This window comes from Rhinopithecus bieti, unplaced genomic scaffold, assembly GCF_001698545.2.
Source record: "Rhinopithecus bieti isolate Rb0 unplaced genomic scaffold, ASM169854v2 scaffold_42392, whole genome shotgun sequence".
In the NCBI taxonomy this organism is placed as follows: Eukaryota; Metazoa; Chordata; class Mammalia; order Primates; family Cercopithecidae; genus Rhinopithecus; species Rhinopithecus bieti.
The window spans coordinates 60406-82567 of NW_016817147.1; the positions used below are offsets into that span (position 1 = coordinate 60406).

At 37.2% G+C, this 22162-nt stretch overlaps 2 pseudogenes across 1 annotated transcript in view; one reads left to right on the plus strand and one right to left on the minus strand.

Moving 5' to 3' along the window:
- LOC108517787 (zinc finger protein 91-like) overlaps positions 1 to 22162 on the plus strand; it is a 44074-nt pseudogene that overhangs the window by 16326 nt on the left and 5586 nt on the right. Inside the window, exons 2-3 of the transcript XR_001882207.1 lie at positions 11061 to 11187; positions 12159 to 12254. The product of XR_001882207.1 is annotated as a zinc finger protein 91-like (transcript). The remainder of the gene's footprint in view (positions 1 to 11060; positions 11188 to 12158; positions 12255 to 22162) is intronic.
- On the minus strand, positions 940 to 1705 carry LOC108517785 (cdc42 effector protein 3-like; annotated as a pseudogene).

Here is a 22162-nt window from a genome sequence, read left to right on the forward strand (position 1 = left end):
GACAGTCTGATCACTTTTAGGATATTGATTTTTTCTATTTATGAGCAAAAAGTTTTCCATTTATGCCATTTCTGACTTCTTTAAGCATTGTTTTGTAATTCTTATAGAGATCTTTCACCTTCCTGGTTAGCTGTATTCTTAGATATTTTATTCTTTTTGCAGCAGTTGTGAATGGGATTATGTTTATGATTCATATTTGGCTTGAATGTTGTTGATTCGCAGGGATGCAACTAATTTTTTTCCACTTATTTTGCATCCTAAAATTTTTTTTTGCCAAAGGCATGTAAAAATATATTTTTACTTTAAAAAATAACTTATTATAGTAATATTTTGCCCATATCTTACCAACATGTAGCTGACAGTTAAAATTTTGCAGTATAGATATAATAAATAGGGATATATAAGAACTACAGGAAAATCTCCAAAACCCATTAAAGTTCAAATGTGAAAACAGAAAAGTTTTAACACTAGAGAATTCGCTACGGTGAGCCCAAGCAATATATAGAAAAGAGTCTAGAAAAAAGGCTGAGGTGTTAAATACATTTTTACTTCCTCTTGCTCAGAAAATGTTGGAGAGCTGTAAAGTTCTGTAAAGTTCCTTAAGGTGACTCGCCCAGCCCTTTGTAGCTAGTGCCAATCCTGGCCAAGCCAGATTTCTTGTGTGTCTGCAAACAATATGTGAGCCAAACAGCACCAGTGCCTGCTGAAAATGGGTTCTGACTGATGATTTCCTCATTTTGCCAAGACAGATTTTTTTTTTTTTCTAAATTGTTTTTGCAAATAACGCATAACAGGTTAAAAAAATACTTCATAAGAATATTATTTTAGAAAACCCATCACAAAACTGCAAATACAGCTTCGGAAGCCCTTCTGTTCAACTATGGTTAGTTTAGTTTGTTTTTGTACCTTCCACTCCAAAGGAAATAAGTTGGCATCCTGCTACTTTCTTTTTTCCATGACATTCAGCACCTCATCCAAAAGTGAGGACACCATATCAAGCTGCAGGGAGAGGAGGGAACCTGTAAGGTCAGAGAGGGACTCCTCTGACGTAGTCTTTCCCTTGATGAGCTCGCATGGTGCGGGATGGTGAAACATGTCTTCGACTGGCCAGTCAGGGTATTATTCGGACAGGCTGGAGGAGTGGCTGTCCCTGCCCTGTCTGGACTGAGATGGAGAACTGCTGGAGCCCCATGAGGTGTCCCCCTGGTGGACTTTTCCTTTCTCTAACAGACTGCTTTTCACGTGAGCTTTTTCCTCCATGACGGGCTTGCAGCTAAGCCTTGGCAGCTTTATTGGTCCAAAGGACTTCTGTTTGGAATTAAATTTCACCCGTGACAATAAGAGCATTGTGAGAGCTTGGGACCCTCCAGTGATCGTGAGGGAGATGGCATTTTTGACCACTGAGGAGGGTATTTCTGTGAACACAGAGTCTGAGGTGCTGTTTTACCGGAAGAACTTATTATACCCAGGGAACTGATCCACATGTGCTTTCTCCTAGTTTCCAGGTAAAAGCTCATAGTTCCCTTGAAGAAAGGAAGTATCCCCAAAGATGTCCTGCTTGGCCCTCTTTGCCGATTTGGATGGTGTGGCAAAAGTCTCCAAGAGGGGGACTGATGATATCGGGAGACAGAATGTCTCTCAGTTTAAATTTCTTTCCTTTCTTGTTATTGGCTGCTTTCAGGTAAATTGGGGCCTTGGCTGGCATTTTGGAATTTGAGAATGTCTGTTTTGCAGTCGGAAAAAAGGGCCACTTTTTTCACAGATGTTATGTTTCTGAAGAATCCTTTTCGATAGGAACTGTCACATCATTTTTCTCAAGTGGCTTCAGAAGTGGCTCTAGGCGTGTTGAGCGGTTACCCGCAGGGAAGAGAGGCCACCTGAGTGCACTGCCCTGGCCAGGCCGCAGCTCCCCAGGTGCCTTGCAGCCCGGGATTGGTTGGATGTGGAGGGCTGTGTCCTGAAATTATACTGAAGTTTTTTGTAAGTTTAAAGAGCTTTTCTGCCAAGACTCTACGGTTTTCCTGATGTAGAATCCTGTTGCCTGCAAACAGGGATAGTTTGACTTCCTCTTTTCCTGTTTAAATGCCTTTTATTTTTATTGAGGTGTAGTTTTGCTTTGTCGCCCAGGCTGGAGGGCAGTGGCACGATCTTGGCTAACTGCAACCTCTGCCTCCCAGGTTCAAGCGATTCTCCTGCCTCAGCCTCCTGAGTAGCTGAAATTACAGGCACGTGACACCACGCCCGGCTAATTTTTGTATTTTTAATACGGACGGGGTTTCACCATGTTGGTCCGGCTGGTCTGGAATTCCTCACCTCGTGATTCACTCGTCTTGGCCTCCCAAAGTGCTGGGATTACAAGCGCGAGCCGCTGCATCTAGCCAAATGCCTTTTATTTTTATCTTTTGCCTGATTGCCCTGACCAGGACTTTCAATTTTATGTTGAATAGTAGTGTTAAGAGAAGGCATCTTTGCCTTGTGCCAGTTTTCAATGAGGAATGCTTCAAGCTCTTTTTTTTTTTCGTTTTGATATAGAGTCTCCCTTTGTCTCTCACGCACAGTCTCGGCCCACTGCAGCCTCCACCTTCTGGGTTCAAGCGATTCTCCTTCCTCAGCCTCTTAAATAGCTGGGATTACAGACACCCGCCGCCACACCTGGCTAATTTTTACATTTTTAGTAGAGACGGGGTTTTGCTGTGTCAGTCAGGTTGATCTCAAACTCTTGACCTTAGGCGATCCACCTACCTTGGCCTCCCAAATTGCTGAAATTACAGGAATGAACCACTGTACCCATCTGCTTCCAGGTTTTGTTCATTCAGTATGTTGGGGCTGAGGGTTTGTCATAGATAACTTATTTTGAAGCATATACCTTCAATGCCTAGGTTATTGAGGATTTTTAACATGAAAGATGTTAAAGTTTACCCAAAAGCTTTTTCTGCATCTGTTGAGGTAATCTTGTGGTTTCTGTCTTTAGTAGTTCTGTTTATGTGATGAATCACATTTACTGATTTGTGTATGTTGAAGCAACCTTGCATTCCCAAAATAAATTCTACTTGCTCATAGTGGGTTTGCTTTTGGATATGCTGCTGGATTTTGTCAGTATGTTGTTGAAGATTTTTGTATCATTGTTCAAAGATATTGGCCTGAATTTTTTTGGTTTGTTTTATCTCTGCCAGGTTTTGGTATCATAGTAATGCTGTTCTTATATAATGAGCTGGTGAGAAGTTACTTTTTCTTAATTATTTAAAATAGTTTTAGTAGAAATAATACCAGCACTTTTTTGTACATCTGGTAGAATCCAGCTATGAATCTGTCTGGTCCTTGGCTTTATTTGGTTGGTAGGCTATTTATTACTAATTCAATTTTTGAGCTTCTTATTCATCTATTTAGGGCTTTGATTTCTTTTTTGTTCATTCTTGGAAGGATGTATTCCTTAATAATTTTTCATTTTTTCTAGATTTTCTCGTTTGTGTGCACAGAGGTGTTCATGGTAGACTTCAAGATATTTTTGTGGGGTCAGTGCTAATATCTCTGTGTATTTAGTTTGTATAATTTTGAGATTTTTAAATTTCCTGAGGATTTTTTTATTTCTGAGTATGTGGTCAGTTTTAGAGTGGTGATAAGAAGAATGTATGTTATGTTATTTTTAGATGAAGAGTTCTGTAGATACCAATTAGGACTATTTGGTCAAGTGTTGAGTTTAGGTTATAATATTTTGTTACTTTTCTTCTTCAGTTATCTGTCTATTAGTGCCTGTGGGATGTTGTAGTCTCCCACTATTATTGTGTCAGAATCTAAATCTCTTCATAGGTCTCTAAGAACATGCTTTATTCATCTGGACCTATGAGTTTTATGTAACACCTTTCTCTCTTCTGTTTTGTCTTCCATAAACATTCTTTTCTGCTCGCCCAGTGTGCAAAATTTAGATGTCCAAGAGTTCAAGAACATGTTTAGAGACGTGGCTTTTGTAAAAGTAAATATAAATTAGAAATAAGAGACTACAAGTAAGAGAAAATATCTTACTAAAATCTCTTTTCTTATAACATTTAGATTATGTGTAGATTTTTATCTCCCTTTTTTTGAAATATATGTAAATCATATTAACAGCTGAATAAACCTTTTGTCTTTTTTTTTTTTTCCTCAGGATTGTCTTTATCTGGGACCTGAGATTAATTGCTTCATTTTTGCTTTGGCAAAAGATTGTTCTTATGATTTTTAGTCTTTTAAAGTTGACACAGATCTGTTCAGAGTAACACTCATTTCAACAGCACACAAAAGTTGAGTGTAAAAATAGGATTAAATTTTGCAATATAGGAAAGATACTGAGTAAGTTGACAGAAACCTGATTATCTATGATAATTATTTGCAGGCTAAAGTATTTATACTACAAAAGCAAAAAGAGTTCAGTTTATGGCCGGGCGCGGTGGCTCACGCTGGTAATCCTAGCACCTTGGGAGGCCGAGATGGGCGGATCACCTGAAGTTATAGACCATTCTGACCAACATGGAGTAATCCCGTCTCTACTAAAAATACAAAATTAGCTGGGTATGGTGGCGTATGCCTGTAATCCCAGCTACTCGAGAGACTGAGGCAGGAGAATCACTTGAACCCGGGAGGTGGAGTTTGAGGTGAGCCGAGATCATGCCATTGCACTCCAACCTGGGCAACACGAGCAAAACTCCCTCTCAAAAAAAAAAAAAAAGAGTTCAGGTTTTAAACTGAAAAGTGGAGTGCATTTTCATACCTTTGTTTCTGTTTATTACTTCAGTGCAATTAGCATAGTTATGTGTAATGTTTGTAGACAACCTGCATTCATACACATTCAACTGTATTTTCTACAAGAGTATAAAGCCACAGTATTTACTTTGAATGAATTCCTTAAATAGTTGTTCTAATATTGTGATTCATACTTTTGAAATGTAGTTTTCAACTGAATTATAGTTACAGAAAATTTTAAAATCCTACATACATTTTGAGTCATATATTAAAATTATTCATAATTATATATTTATATCTAATATCCAAATAAAATTTACTACCAAATTGTTACAGTAGATGTTAGTCTGATATGATTATTAATTTAACCAATAGGGATAGTTATAGGTAAGTATAATTTTAGTATGTTTAATTTCAGAAATGGAATGCTGCTATTACAGGACAAATAAAGGCAGGTGATTTGGCCACCCAAAAACTGTAATAACTCTTTAATTAGCTATGTTGTAGGCTCATGTATATTCCATTATATTAACACAGTCAGATTTTAATTTTTTAATCAAAAAGTGCTGGTGGTAGTTGTCAGATATATTTCTATTTAGATGCCACATTTAATGGGCAGCAGATTAGAGAGCAGCAGAGATGGAAAAAAAGTCTTTTAAAATTCTGCTGATAATATGCCCCCTTTCTTCATAACACTCATGTTTCTCATGCTATGAGTAGCTATGCACTTCGGGTACTTAGAGATTCTTTTTAGAGGAATATTTTCTAGCTGACTTGATCAATCTTACATGTAATCTCAGTTTTTTCTTAAGATGCTTTTAACTTCTTTTTTTTTTCTCTCAATATCATCTTTCTTGGAATGAGAGCTGTTTTTGTTTTGAATGCTTTGTGTATCTGTTTTAGAAGCTCTATTAGTATCCCATAATGTCTGTGAAAGATGTGGGCTGTCACAGTGAGAACTCTTAGAGCTATCTCTATCTGGATGCATGCTGGAAATCCAGCAGTATATTTTCCATGTCACCATTGTAAATAGAAACTGTGGCTTAAATAATGCTTGTAATCCCATTATTGTGAAGGTGCAATTCTACCCAGGAGGCCTGCAGGCTCTCCTTCTGCAGGTCAGGCTTCACTTTATTTTTGAAATGGATTCTTCTCCATTGCCCAGACTGGAGTGCAATGGTGCAATCTCGGCTCACTGCAACCTCCCCCTTCCAGGTTCAAGGGAGTCTTCTGCCTCAGCCTCCCGAGTAGCTTGGATTACAGGTGCCCACCCACCATGCCCAGCGTATATATTATAATAGTATATATATGTAGATACTACCTACTATATGTATTTTTTTTTTCACCATGTTGACCAGCTGCTCTTGAACTCCTGACCTCGTGATCTGCCCACCTCGGCCTCCCAAAGTGTTGGGATTACAGCCATGAGTCACCACACCCAGCCAGGCTTCACTCTTTGATGTGACACTGAAGTGCTCCTGCGGCAATTGTCATTCACCTGAGTTGAGCTGCCAGCTGTGAGCACTGTGCTGTGGGCTGTACCACAGTGGCAGATAGTAGGAAACAAAAGAGGACACTGGCCACCAGAAGAATGGAAGCAGGAGTGTGCTAGCCCAGTCCTCAGGGAGTAGAGAGCCACTGCTTTAAAATAGAAGTAGCCAAAAAGATAGCACCCTATTCAACCACTTTTGTAGAAGAGTGAAAGTCTACCTTCAGCAGGCAGCTGGCTTCAAGTTGCAAAACTACCTTCTGCCATGAATATGTGAAAAGCTTATTTTGTCATTGAATATAACCAATTAGCATACAGGGATGGCCTCCCCAGTGACCAGGTGAATTTAGGATGAACTACCTATGACATGGCGCTGTACATTCTTCTACTTGTGAACTAATTATGGTAACCGTCTTTATTTCTTTTCAATCCTTAAGCAGATGGATTGTAATACATGTGACATTCAGATTTAATTGTGTAATGAAACAGTTTTCTTTCTCTTCTATTACTGCAGTTTCTCTGGTGCTGAAGAGAATTAATAAAAATTATATTTCCCAAACACTGTATAGAATTACCAGACATAATATAAACACATAAGGTGCCAACCAAGCTTTACTCTAGAGGGGACTTTCCCTCTCAGGCTTCCAGTCAGCTCACAGTTATGCTGTAAAATGCATGCTGTCAACTAAATATGCATACAGAATTATGTCTCTGCCTATTTGGTAGTTTCATTTTCTATTTAGAATCAGCCTGAGTCTCTCTTGCTGGTTTATTATTCGACCATCAGTCCAGGGTCACTGGAAATGCTCTCACAATCACCAAAGTGTTTTTGAGACATTTGAAAATTTCTCCAGAACAGAATTGTGTCAGACTGACTACAGTGGTTAATTTTGCTTCTGTCTTAGTGTAAAAGAAATGAGTCATCCTCTGTTTGCTCCCCCCCTCATACAAGAGATGTCTTTGGTTGGTACCCAGATGAGAGTTTCTCTAGTTCCCTGGTACTTGAGTGAAGAATGATGAGGAGGTCTGGAGACTCAAACAAATAAACTAATTGCTTCCAATTCATATAGTCGTTAGAAAAATAAATGAAGCAGTCATGGTCCCTACCATGCAAGAAATTTTAGTCTAGACTAGCAACTGGATAAGTGGTTTAATTATGCATCATATGGTGGGTACAATAAATAGATGTGTGCAAAAATATGGGCTTTATTTGGGCCATTTTCTTTATATTTTTGTGACTTCTGATGTCTATACCTGAACATATATTAATAAACAAGAGTTATTATTGTATTTTTTATGCCCTGCTAAGAATACGTAATTATCGTTTAAAAAATTATTCTAGAAAACCTTAAGGGATTTGTTTAAATTGCTTATTAATATGTGATAAAAAATTGAAAGGGCAGTGGGGCTAAAAAAGATTACAATTACATAAACTCTGAGATTTAAGGATTTTGTTTTTTTAAGCTACGCTTAAAAAACGAAACGGAACTAAAAATACTCCCCAGTGGACATAAAGAACAGAAATTTTAAACGTTATTCTACACTTGCCCACCCTGATCAGGTTCACCCTTTCTGAAGGCTTATTTAGGTATGGCCATACTCTGGAGTCTTGCCTACAGAACTAATTAGAAGAGATCAAAGTTTTTGGTGATGAATCCTGTTGCCTTTTTAGAGTTGGTTCTCACAATTTTCTGAAAACCAAAAGCAGATAAATGGAAAATATAAAATATGTATTATAGGGTCTAAGTTTTTAAATTTTTTGTTGAAACCAGTGTTTGCAGAGACATTCCATTTAGCAACCTGTTTTCTGTTCCTACAGATGCAGTAGTTGATTCACAAGTCACAAAATAGTAAATAAAAATATAATAATTCATCTAAATTACCTTACAGTCTATTTATGTCCCTCTCATCTGTCTATATTTAGATTTTATTCTCTGCATTTAAAAAACAATTAGTGACAGAAAACAAAAGAAATAAAATGCTGGGTCCTTATTCTAAATCCTTAGAATTATTGAACACTTAGTATCAACTGACAGGCTGTTATTAGAATTAAATCAAATAATGAGTTATCACAGTGCTCTGTAACATCCTATTGATTACATAATACCTGCTTAATAAACATTGCATTAGTACATGTGCACATGTTGTTTTCCAAATGCAGACTTACTCAGAAATTGCTGCTTTCTGTTTTCTCTGTGAACTTGAAAGAGCCAGCAAATAATATACTTTAAGATAGGGAATGGTTGTCTTCGTTTGTATCAGAAGTATTTGTGTTGTGACAAGAGTGCTGAGTGTAAGGGACTTTGTGCTGTGCCTCATTTTTGTAACAAATGCTAATAATAAGCCCAGGGAGAGTGACATCAGCACTGACAGAGGACTTGTTTAGAACACCCGTTTATGGACCATTTCCAAAGCTGCAGAATCACATTACATAGAGTGGGGCCAAGTTTACCTAGTGATTTATAAGCTAATTAAAGCTTGAGTGACAATGCTTAGGTAAGCGGTTATAAGCTCAGGCTTCTTCTTAGAGTCACATGACCAATTTATAGGAATCTCTTTACTTGTGCCCTTTTTACAGTTTCTGTTTAATGTTCTGAAGAAAACATCTATTTTATTAAGTGCCTCATGTGACTCTAAGGTGCCAGAATCAAGTATGAGAAATTCAAGATACATTCATGAGCATTAAGTTCTACCTTTACACTAAAGGGTGGTCCAGGAAACTGTTCTATTTAGATTTGTAAGGACAGGACAATGTGGCCAATATTTATATTACTGTAGCAGAAATTGCCATTGTCTGTAGCAGGGGAGGGCACCTGAGGACAGAAAAAACAACAACAAAAAAGAGAAACTTATATTTTTATCTCTGTGGAGCAGCTCATTGTTCCTGAATCTTTTCTGTTATACAGGACAGAAATGGGTAGAGGTTTTGTGTCTTGGGCCTTCTGCCTTTGGGTGTGGTGGTAACAGGTAAACATGTGGTGCTCAAATTATTAAAGGCAAATTCTCAAGATGCAGATGTAATTCAGAAAATCTCATCTGAGAAAGAATTCGAGAGGAGGAGGAGAAAGAGAAAAAATGGCTTTTTTTCCGCTAAACATGTCTCAGATCAAGAGCTATGTCCTCTCTGCCTCATGGAATGCCACAGGTTTAGTACTTGCAAATTTTTACTTCTATACCTGCGTTTTTTCTCCCTATTGAGTTTGTCTTAAGTACTTTTAAAAATGCTTATGCTAGGCCAGGCGCGGTGGCTCACGTCTGTAATCCCAGCACTTTGGGAATCCGAGGCAGGTGGATCACCTGAGGTCGGGAGTTCGAGACCAGCCTGACCAACGTGGAGAAACCCTGTCTCTACTAAAAATATAAAATTAGCTGGGTGTGGTGGTGCATGCCTGTAATCCCAGCTACTCAGGAGGCTGAGGCAGGATAATCGCTTGAACCCAGGAGGCAGAGGTTGTGTTTTGTTGAGCCAAGATTGTGCCATTTGCACTCCAGCCTGGGCAACAACAAGAACAAAACTCGGTTAAAAAAAATGCTTATGATAGTCAAGGGTCCTTCAAAAATATTTCTTTTCTATCTACCACAGCCTTCTCTGCATCATGGCTTCTTATATGCCACGCAGAATTCTCACCATGAATTTGTGATCTGCAATATTAAAATGTTCTTTTATGACTGTTGAACATGGAAAGGTATGGATAATCTCTTTCTATGGAGAAAACCTGAGATTCTTAGTAAAGATGGAGAACATACAATGTTGAGGTTCTATTTTGTTTATTATCTCTATGCATTACAGGATTAAGAAAATGCTCCTATAAAGAGGGATGGCATTTATTACCCAGAAAGTTGAGAAAAAATTATCTGGAGATACTTACTTATTGGGTGTTAAAGAAAGTACTTAAAATCATTATTAAAAATTGTAGAACATGGAAGATATCTGTATCTTGAACTTTGCATACAACTGATGTTTTCTTATGGATAAATTCAGACTATAATTTACTTTCGTGGGGGCAATATCTCAGTAGTGATGCTGTGTCCTGGATGCATGAGCACACTACAGAAACTTGTTCTAGTGCAACTGATATTAATAACTCACTTGCTTAATAAGCTCTCTTACAGATTTTTTCACTATAGAGTTATTTTTCTCTTCATCATTAAGTATCTTTATGCAGGTGAGGTGTATGAACTATCACATTTATTCTGGCAACTGCTCTTTTGTTTTAGGTTTTCTTTGCATTGTTTGTTTTGGTAAATGAAAGCTCTCATCTTTGTTTACAGAACAGAAAAACTGAAGAAAACACAGGCTCTTCCACTTACTGAATGTTTGACAAAATAGTCTTTTGGGGTCAAAACATTGGCATTACTAGTGAGCTTTTTAGAAATTCAGTAACTCAGACTTTATTTCAGATCTCCTGAAAAAATAGTCTGCATTAACAAGATGTCTAGTTTATCGTACACATTAAAATTTGAGAGGTACCTTCTAACTCAACATGTCTATTTTGTCGGAAATATATAAACAACTATGCCTTTTTCATCTGAAAAATATATACAACTCATTCTATATTATGTAAATACAGCACTCGAAAATGTACTTGTTAGTGTTTATGCCCTCAATTTTACACTTTATCATCTAGACAAGTATCATATATACACTGATGTTGTGGATATTATGCCACTGTCTTTTCTCAGAGTTAGACAATATGTTACAAAATGTTTGTGTGTTGACAATTATTTTATTGGATAATTTCAGCCACTCTTATAAGTCAAAACCAGATCTAGTCACTTTCTCATTTTACCTTGAGTCAAATGAAAAATTCTGCCCATAGCCATTTTGTAAATATGTATGTTTGTGTGTGTTTTCCAGGGACTGTTGACATTTAGGGATGTGGCCATAGAATTCTCTCTGGAGGAGTGGCAACGTCTGGACGCTGCACAGCAGAATTTATATAGGAATGTGATGTTAGAGAACTACAGAAACCTGGTCTTCCTGGGTAAGGAAAATTTTATTACTAAATTTCTAATACAGACTAATGGTGGTGGTGGTTTTTTTTTTTTTTTTTTTTTTGAGATGGCCCAGACTGGATGCAGTGGTGCGATCTCAGCTCATTGCAAGCTCTGCCTCCCGGATTCACACCATTCTCCTGACTCAGCCTCCCGAGTAGCTGGGACTACAGATGCTCACCACCACATCTGGCTAACTTTTTTTTATTATTTTTATTTTATTTTATTATTTTATTATTTTTATTTTTTATTTTTTTTGAGACGGAGTCTCGCTCTGCCGCCCAGGCTGGAGTGCAGTGGCTGGATCTTAGCTCACTGCAACCTCCGCCTCCTGGGTTTACGCCATTCTCCTGCCTCAGCCTCCCGAGTAGCTGGGACTACAGGCGCCCGCCACCTCGCCCGGCTAGGTTTTGTATTTTTTTTAGTAGAGACGGAGTTTCACTGTGTTAGCCAGGTAGTCTCAATCTCCTGACTTCGTGATCCGCCCGCCTCAGCCTCCCAAAATGTTGGGATTACAGGCTTCATTTCTTTTTTGTAGAATGTTTTCTGGAAATTTTTGCTTTCAGATTTCTGTTTTCAAGAAAATCCTGGGGATTTGTTTGTTTAGAAAAGAATTTCTTCAAGAAGTTTCATCTTGACCTGAACTTTCCACATTCCTGAGCTGATCTATGTCCTTCACTTTAGATTAGTGGTAATTTCAGAAGTTTTGTGGCATAAAATACTGTTACACCTTAAAATCTAATTGTCATCACCAGTTTTTGATTCAGTAGTACCAAGCAGTAAAATTAAGAACCTACAAAATCAAAATGCTTTCTAAATATGTAAACATTTCTGTTACAAATTAGTGTATTGGGATAAATTTATTCGAATATTCTATTATATCCTGTTTACTGAGCACATTACTAATTTGGCAATTGAAGAATATAAGCAAGATTCATGTTAGTTATTTTTAATAAAACAGGTATTGCTGTCTCTAAGCCAGACCTGATCACCTGTCTGGAGCAAGGAAAAGAGCCCTGGAATATGAAGCGACATGAGATGGTGGATGAGTCCCCAGGTAGGTGAGAGTGAATACAACAGACAACATGGATGAGAGGTCCAAAGTCAAGAAGAAAGCAAGTCTTTAAAGTGATCTGAGAAGCTGTGTTCCAAAGGAAATAGTTTCTGGGAAGCCTGAATTTTTTATTTAATTATACTCTCACTTCTGCTAATGCTTATACATTCTCTAAGAATTCTACTTTCCCTACAATTATCTTTCTTCAAGTTTACAGTGACAGCCAAAGTACTGTTCATGACATACATGAGTGCACAATCTGACTTCTTTTTTCTTGTTTTTGTGGAAGACAGATACCTGCATAATTTTGAGACACTCTATTTTAAACTGTTTTTTAAGTTCTCTTTTTGCATTATGTCTGAAATGCATGAGAGTAGTGGTTTCTGTTCCATTGGGTTTTTTTGTTGTTCTTTATTTTTCTGCACATTTCATCCTGTTTTCATTACTATGGTCTTGAAATATTATTTGAAATTATAAATTTGATGCCTTTCTGCTTTGTTCTTTTTCTTCAAGATTGCTTTGGCTATTCAAAGTTTATTGTAGTTTCATGTACATTTTAGGATTGCATTTTTCATTACTGTGAATAAAAAACAATGGAATTCTGATAGGGAGTTTATCGAATCTATAGATTACTTTGGATAACATGACAGTTTCGCAATACTTTTCTTTCAATAAAAGTAAAATATTTTAAGTTTATTTGGGTCCTCTAATTTTTTTCATTGCTATATCTTTCACTTAAAATATTTATGAGCTCTTTGGTTAAATTCATTCTAAAATTGATTATTTCATTACTATTGTAATTAACATTGCTTTTTTCCTCTATTTTTTTTTTTTTTTTTTGAGATGGAGTCTCGCTCTGTCACCCGGGCTGGAGTGCAGTGGCTGGATCTCAGCTCACTGCAATCTCCGCCTCGCGGTTTCACGCCATTCTCCTGCCTCAGCCTCCTGAGCAGCTGGGACTACAGGCGCCCGCCACCTCGCCCGGCTAGTTTTTTGTATTTTTTAGTAGAGACGGGGTTTCACCGTGTTAGCCAGGATGGTCTCGATCTCCTGACCTCGTGATCCGGCCGTCTCGGCCTCCCAAAGTGCTGGGATTACAGGCTTGAGCCACCGCACCCGGCCTTTTCCTCTATTTTATCAAATAGTTTGTTTTAAGTGTATGGAACCATAATTTACACTTGTATGTTAATTTTATATTTTGCTAATTGAGTGTATTCATTAGTTTAAACAGGTTTTAAAGTACTGTTTATATATATATATACATAATTACATGATCTACAAAAAGCAACATTTTACTTATTGGTCTTCAATTTCAGTGACTTTAAATTTTTCTTTTGACTATTTCATTTTCCACATAGTTTCAGTGCTATGTTAAAATAGAAGCATTGACAATAAGAAACAATAGTTTTGCATTGGTGACTGTAAACTTGAAGGAGCAAACACCTGTTCAAGTATTTAAAAACTGGTTTCAGAAAGTAAAATCTATTTTGTTGGGCCCCATAGTAATAGAATACCCTCTGGGTTTGTAGTGAAGAGGGGTTGTAGCTTGGTCTTAAGTCTGCTGGGCTTGCACAAGGGTCCATCTTTAGATGTGTTGTTAAAAGGGGCTTGGATAGTTGTAATTCTCATTTAATTTTTGGACAGAGTGAATATCCTTCAGGACTTTGCTGCGCAGGGCAGACCCAAAGGCAGGTTTCTGCAGTCAGGCCTGCATATGGTGGGCCTTATATCAGGATATGGATGAGCATGGCTTTCACTGAGTACGAGAAAGGATTTTCCCAGGTCACTATGGGTTTCTACATAGGCAGAATTGGCCATGAACTGTGGCTCAGGGAGCTGGAACTGAATCATGGAACTGCTTCAGGGACCACAGTAAAGACCAAGGTCTGCAGGCCTGCCAGCAAGGCTATAAATGGGTGTCTTTCTTCAGGCCTCTGGAAGGGCAGGACCTCCCCCAGACTGTGGCTAGGAAGGGTTTGGGTTGGTTACAGAGTAAAGTTCAAAATTCTCAGTGGAACCAAGTTAGGTGGAACATTTTCTCATCTGTAGCCAAAAACAGTAGTCCTGTAGTTTGCCACCTGAATGAGGGCCTGCCTTCTAAAAAGGATTACCTTCAGTCTTGTGCTTCAGCAGAGTTTCATAACTCCCTTCCTGGATCTCAGCTCTTTTAAATACACTTATTTTTGAGATGGTGTCTTGCACCATAACCCCGGCAGGTCTTAATATTTTGACCGGAAGCAATTCTCCAACTTTAATGTACTGTATAGCTGTCATTACAGGGTGAACCATGATGCCTGGTTCTCTCACAAACACATTTTTGTCAGGAATGGCTGACAAATTTCCTTGCTGTCAGGAGCTAAGCAAATAGGGCACCTTTTTTTTTTTTTTTTTTTTTTAATCTTATTAATGTCATTGTCTATATAAATTTTGTTTTATTTTCTACTTCAAATTTGTCTGTAGTTTTGGATTCAGACATTTAGGACATTATACTAGAATGTACATGTTGTGCCTGAATTAGATAATTAGTATGCAGGCAGGCTAATAGGAATTACAGAATTTTCAGCCACTTTTGTCAGCAAATAATTTATTCCTCAAATATTTGTTTTATATATGAAGCTCTAACCATATTCTGCTAAATATATACATAATTTAGCTATTTAAGGCTATATTTGGTTCTAAACTTGAATTACAGTAGTTTTGTGTAAAAATAGCACATATTTAAAACATAAAAATTGACACTAGTTTCTTTTATATGCTTATTCTATTAAGTTTCTCATTAGCATCTCCTATTTATGATTGTACTGCATTTTCTCTAGGATTTTATTGCTATACAATAGATACCATAATTTAAAATGCCTGCCTTCCATGACTGCACAGTTACAGTCAAACATTGCAGTTTTCTAGACAAATTACTTGTTAACATACATTAATGTTGCCAACTAGCTTTTATGAGTAAACCTTTCTTTCATTATTTTCTTGCAGTTCTACATTAGTGTGTTTTTTTGTGTAAGTTTCTTAATATCAGTTTATTGTGTTTTTGGCTTTACTTATGTGTTATAATTTTAGACAATTTGCAATTCTGTTTGTATACTTTAAGTCAATGTGGGATTTAATTAAAAGATAAAGGAGCCATATGTGTATCACAATCAGATTATATATGTGTGTGGTGTGTGTTTTTTTTTTTTGAGACGGAGTCTCGCTCTGCCGCCCGGCTGCGGAGTGCAGTGGCGCGATCTCAGGCTCACTGCAGCCCTCCACCTCCTCGGTCAAGCCATTCTCCTGCCTCAGCCTCCCAGTAGCTGGGGACTACAGGCGCCCGCCACGTCGGCCCGGCTGTTTTTTGTATTTTTAGAGAGACGCGGGTTTCACCATGGCTTAGCCAGGATGCTCTGATCTCCTGACCTCGTGATCGCCCGTCTTGGCCTCCCAGAGTGCTGGGTATTACAGGCTTGAGCCACTGTGCCCGGCCATGTGTGTGTGTTTTTAGGTCTACAAATATGACACCAATTTTGGTTATAGCTTGTCTTGTATATCTTCTTTCTTATCTCAATTTTTTTTTTCTTTTTTGAGATGGAGTTTTGCTCTTGTTGCTGAAACTGGAGTGCAATGCGTGTTCTTGGCTCACTGCAACCTCCACCTCCCAGGTTCAAGCGATTCTCTTGTGTCAGCCTCCCATGTACCTGGGATATCAGGCATGTGCCACCATGCCCGGCTAATTTTGTATTTTTCTTTCAGGGTTTCTCTCATGTTGGTCAGGCTGGTCTTGAACTCCTGACCTCAGGTGATCTGCCTGCCTTGGCCTCCCAAAGTGCTGGGATTACAGGTATGAGCCACCTTGCCCAACCTCTTAGTTCATGTTGGTTTTATCTTATCTTAGTGAGTAGCCCTTGAAATAGCATTATTTTCACCATGTGTTTAATGATGAATATGTATTTCCTTTGTGTGAAAAAACCCTTTTGTGATTTGAAGGTAATTTTCAAGAAAATTTACAATTCTTTATTTTTTCTAGTTTTTTCAAAAATAATTGTTGTAAAAACACATAACGTATAATTTAACTTCTTAAATCTATTTTAATGTACATGTCAGTGCCAGGCATGGTGGTGGCTCACTTCTGTAAGACTAGGATTTTGAGAGGCCAGGACAGGAGGATTGCTTGAGCCCAGAAATTTGAGACCAGCCTGGGCAAAATATGGAGACACCCTCTCTACAAACATTTTTATCTAAGAAATAGCCAGGCATGATGGTGTGTACCTGTGGTCCTAGCTACTTGAGAGATTGAAGGGCAGGATTATTTGAGCCTGAGAGTGTAAGGCTGCAGTGAGCCATAATGTGCCACTGCACTCAAGCTTGGGTGACAGATTGAGACCCTGTTTCAAAAAAACAAAATAAAACAAACCAAACTGTATATTTCAGGCATGTTAACTGTATTAACATAGTTATGCAAAGGACTTCTAGAAATTTTACATCTTGCAAAATTAAAATGCAGTGTGCGTTAAATAACATTTACCCACCATTTTATGCTCTCTCTAGCCCTTGACAAACACCCTTCCACTACAATTTTTTTTGTAAAGAAAAAATTACAAGTTTTACTATTTTATATATCTGAGTGAAATCGTAACATTCATCATTTCATTACTAGCTTATTTCAGTTGACATAATCTCAAAGTGTATCTTTAAATGTGACAAGAGTTTTTTTTTTTAAGGTTGAATAATATTCCATTGTATCAAATATGTCTTCAAGGTCCTATGATGCATATTTTAGATATAGATTCATAAATGGAATTGCTGTATTTGATAATTTTATTTAAAGTATATTTATAACATTATAAAATAATGGGTGCATCCTGCTTTCCACCAACAATCAATAAGTTTCTTTTTTTTTTTTTTTGAGACGAATTCTTGTTCTGTCGCCCAGGGTGGAGTGCAGTGGCATGATACTGTCACACTCCAACCTCCACCTCTGGGTTCAAGCGATTCTCCTGCCTCAGCCTCCTGACTAGCTGGGATTACAGGCACATGTCACCACACCCGGGTAATTTTTGTATTTTTAGTAAAGATGGGGTTTCACCATGTTAAGCAGTCTGATCTCGAACTCCTGACCTCGTGATCTGCCTACTTTGGCCTCCCAAAGTGCTGGGATTAAAGGTGTGAGCCACTGTGCCCAGCCCAAGGTTTCATTTTTATTGCATTATCAATAGATTTGGTGTTTTTAAAAAATTGATAGTGACCATTTAAGTGGGTGTGAGGGGATTTTGTTTTCATTGTGATTTTAATGTATTTCTCTACAAATTAGTAATTTTGTGTGTCCTTTCAAATTCTTCATTTGATTTTTTAATGAAATTTTATTTTAATTATTTGTCTATTTCTAAATAAAGTTAATCGACTTTATTGCTCCATTTTACAAGTTGTTTATATTTTTTGGATATTCACTCTTATCACATGTAATTTGTAAATATTTTCACCCATTTTATAGTAGGTATTATTTCTCTATTAAATGTTTACTTAAATGTGCAGAAATTTCTAAGTGTAGTTTAGTAAAATTCTGTTTTTTTCTTTGTTGCTCATGCATTTAATGTATCTAAGAATTTGGCACCAAGACTAATGTCATATGTTTCATATATGTATATGTATATATATATAGAGAGAGAGAGAGGCAGAGATAGAGTTTCGCTCTGTCACCCAGGCTGGAGTGTAATGGTGCGATATCGGCTCACTGCAACCCCCACCTCCTGGGTTCAATCGATGCTTCTGCCTCAGCCTCCTGAGTAGCTGAGACTACAGGCATGCACCGCCCCACCTGGCTATTTTTTGTATTTTTAGTAGAGACGGGTTTTCGAAACCATCTTGGTCAGACTGGTCTGGTCTTAAACTCCTGACCTCGTGATCCACCCATCTCGGCCTCCAAAAGTGCTGGGATTACAGGCATGAGCCACAGTGCCCCGCCTCCCCTATATGTGTTTAATAAATTAAAAATTTATGCTGCTGGGCCCGGTGGCTCACGCCTGTAATCCCAGCACTTTGAGAGACCGAGGCGGTCGGATCACGAGGTCAAGATTTCGAGACCAGCCAGGCCAACAAAAATGCAAAAAATGCAAAAAAAAATCCATCTCTTCTAAAAATGCAAAAAAATAGCCGGGCGTGGCAGGGGGCGCCTGTAGTCCCAGCTACTTGGGAGGCTGAGGCAGGAGAATGGCGTGAACCGGGGAGACGAAGCTTGCAGTGAGCCGAGATCGTGCCACTGCAGTCCAGTCTGGGCGGCTAAGAGAGACTCCGTCTCAAAATAATAAATAAATAAGTACGTAAATTAGCCAGGTGCTGTGCCCGGTGCCTGTAATCCCAGCTACTTGGGTGGCTGAAGCAGGATAATTGTTTGAACCCGGGGGCGGAGGTTGCAGTGATCCGACCGTGCCACTGCACTCCAGCCTGGGCAACAGAGCGAGATTCCATCTCAAAACAACAACAACAACAACAACAAACAGCGACAACAAAAAAGTTATCTTCCTGTGTCTAAAAGATTTTCACATATAGTTTAAGGAAATAATTGATCTTTATTTTATCAGTATGGATATTCAGTTTTTAACATAATTTTTTGAAAAGATTATCTTCTGTTGTGTGCTCATGTCAATTTTGTGGGAGATTATTTGGCCATGTACAGAAGAGTTCATTTCTGGGCTCTACTCTGTTCTTTCATCTGTTTATCTGTCTTTGTGTGAGTACCACATTGTTTTTGTTATTGTTGCTTTTAATATGTTTCAAAATCGGAAGTTATAATGCTTCTTTGTATTTTTCCGTGGGTGGTTGGCTATAATTCATAATAAAATTTTAACATCTCAAACAATATTTCTTTAAAAAACTACTATTGGGAGTTTCATAAAGATTATATTGAATTTGTCTACCACTGTAGGTTGTATTGAAATTTTTGAAACGTTAAATTTTTTTATTTCTGAGCAAAATACGTTGAAGAGTGTTTTATTTTAATGTATTTTGGATTTTTCAGTTTTAATCTCCAGTTTAATATAGTTTTCATCAGAAAACACAAAATGAATAATATTGATCTTCTTAAATTTATTTGTTTTTTAGTGTGTGTTTGTTGTTTTTGTTTGATGACAGGATCTTACTCTGTCACCCAGGCTGGAGTGTTTTGGCATAATGTTGACTCACTGCAGCCTCAACCTACTGGGCTCAAGTTATCTTCCACCTAAGCCTCTCAAGTAGTTGGGACTACAAAGTACCACGTCTAAATAATTATTTGATTATTTTGTAGGGATAGGGTCTCACTGTGTTGCCCATGCTGGCCAGAAACTTTTAGCTCTAAGTGATCCTCACACATTGGTCTCTCTAAGTGTTGGGATTATAGGCATGAGCTACACCACCGACCTGGCATTCTTAAATTTAATAAAACTTAGTGTGTGTCATAACAGAGTACACCAGGTGCAAATAAGAATATTGTGTACTCCCTTGTTTTTGACTGAAAAGTTTTGTACGTGTCTGTTAAACCTAGTTGGTCTATAATATGGTTGTGATGTTTATGTTACCCAAACCTTATGCTACAATTAATTCTAAATGTTAGATGTCGGACCTGGTAGGAGGTGTTTGGGTCATGGGACAAAGTCCTTATGAATAGTTTGGCACTATCCTCTTGGTAATCAAAATGTGTATGCTTTATTAATTCAAATGAAAGCTGGTTTATTAGAAGAACCTGGCTCCTTCACCTCATACTTGCTCTGTCTGTTATCATGTGGTACATACAATTAATCTTCACCTTCCACCATGATTGTAAGCTTGCTGACACTCTCACCAGAAGCAGATGCTGGCACACACTTTTTATACAATCTGCTGAATTGTGAGCCAAATAAACTTGCTTTTTTATAAATTATCCACTCTCAGGTATTCCTCTATATGCAGAATAATAAATACAGTGTATAGTGTTGTCTAGGTTTTCTGTTTTCTTATTCCTTTTTATATGAATCTTCTATTTATTATTGAAAATGGGAGCTTGGTGTCTACGGTTACCATTTTTATTCTGTTTTAAATATTCTGTGGAAGATCTTTCTGGGTTTTAAGCATCATCATTATGATAGTAAAGATTTCTGTATTTGTATATTTACATTTAATAGAGAACTTTATATATGGTTTTATGATACTGTCTAGTAGTTTTTTTTTTAAACAAAACTGACTCATGTTAGCATTTCTTATTGTTATACGCAGAGTCTCACTTTACTCAGGCTGATCTGAAGCTTCTGGTTTCTAGTGTTCTAACAGACTTGCCTCCTAAAACTGTAGGATTACAGGCATGAGCCCACGGAGCCTGGACACCATGTAGCACTTTTTTGTAGAACTGTGCTAGAGGTGATGAACATTCTCACTTTTTATTTTGGAAATTTTTTATTTTCATCTTCTTTTTAAAGTGAAATAAATTTAAATCAAGTATTATTGGTTAGAGTTTTTTTTTTTCTTTTATTACATCAAAATTTGGGAAGTTCTCACCCTTTTTTATTTTCAAGTAACCTCTGTATTATTTTTTTCCATATTCTTCTTCTAAGATTTTCTTAATGAATGTTAATCTAGTTGATGGCATCTAATATGGTTCACATTCCATGTTTTAATTTGGTTTTGCAATTTTATATTTTTGTGTTATATATTTTAGGGTATGCCACCACACATCTATATATGCTTTGATATTTTAGTATAATAATTGTTCATGCCAGTATTTAACTTTATGCAATTTAAGACAGTCTGGAGCAAAATCAAATATGATTGAGCCATATGTCTTTTTCCAATAGAATTATCTCTATGTTTGTTTTCCAGTATAAATGTTATCTTTGTGTTTTTTATAACTTGTATATTTGTCTTGTAGGTTTGTTGTGAATGATTTTCTAATCCTGTGTAAGCTCAGTAGTCATAAAATTCTTATAATTTCAACATCCTATTTATTTATGAATCTATTTTTTTGTGGGAGAAACACTTTTAAATGTGAATATAATTTAAAACTATCATAACTCTGTACTTCTTTTAGTTATTATTGTTTTACTTGTCAAAACAAAATTTACCACAAAATATATTTAAATATATAGTCTTATTAATCATCTTGAAATTTTCATGCAACATTTTGCTAAAATGTTTTTATCTTGAAAGCTAAATCTTAATACGTATTAACTACCAATTTTTTTTTTTTTTTTTTGGGACAGAATTTTGCTCTTTTTGCCCAGGCTGGAGTGCAATGGCACGATCTTGGCTCACCACAACCTCTGCCTCCCGGGTTCAAGCGTTTCTCCTGCCTCAGCATTTTGAGTAGCTGGGATTACAGGCATGTGCCACTACACCCAGCTAATTTTGTATTTTTAGTAGAGACAAGTTTTCTCCATGTTGGTCAAGCTGGTCTCGAACTCCTGACCTCATGATCTGCCTCAACCTCCCAAGTAGCTGGGATTGCAGGTACACGCCACCACACCTGGCTAATTTTTGTAGTTTTAGTAGAGACGGGGTTTCACCATGTTGGCCAGGCTTGTCTCGAACTCCTGACCTTAGGTGATCTGTCCGCCTTGACCTCCCAAAGTGCCTAAAATACAGGTGTGAGCCACCATGCCTGGCCTGGCACATCAGTTTTATTTTGCAGCTTCAAAGATTTTTTTTTTTTTGTCTGTGACTTTTGAAATCATGCTTATGTATGTGTTTATTATAAATATCTTTCTGTGATCCTAGTTTGTTGAGCTTCTTTATATTTACATCATTTTTTCTTACTTTTAGGATCAGTTTTATATTTTACTTCCACAATTTCTGTTTTTTTGAAATCTTAAATATTTTGTTCTCATCCTTATTTTCTGATTCTCTGTAGTTGTCTCTGTTCCTATTTTAATCAGTATTATTCAATTTATTATCAATTCTTAAAATTAATGTACACATCTTTTTAT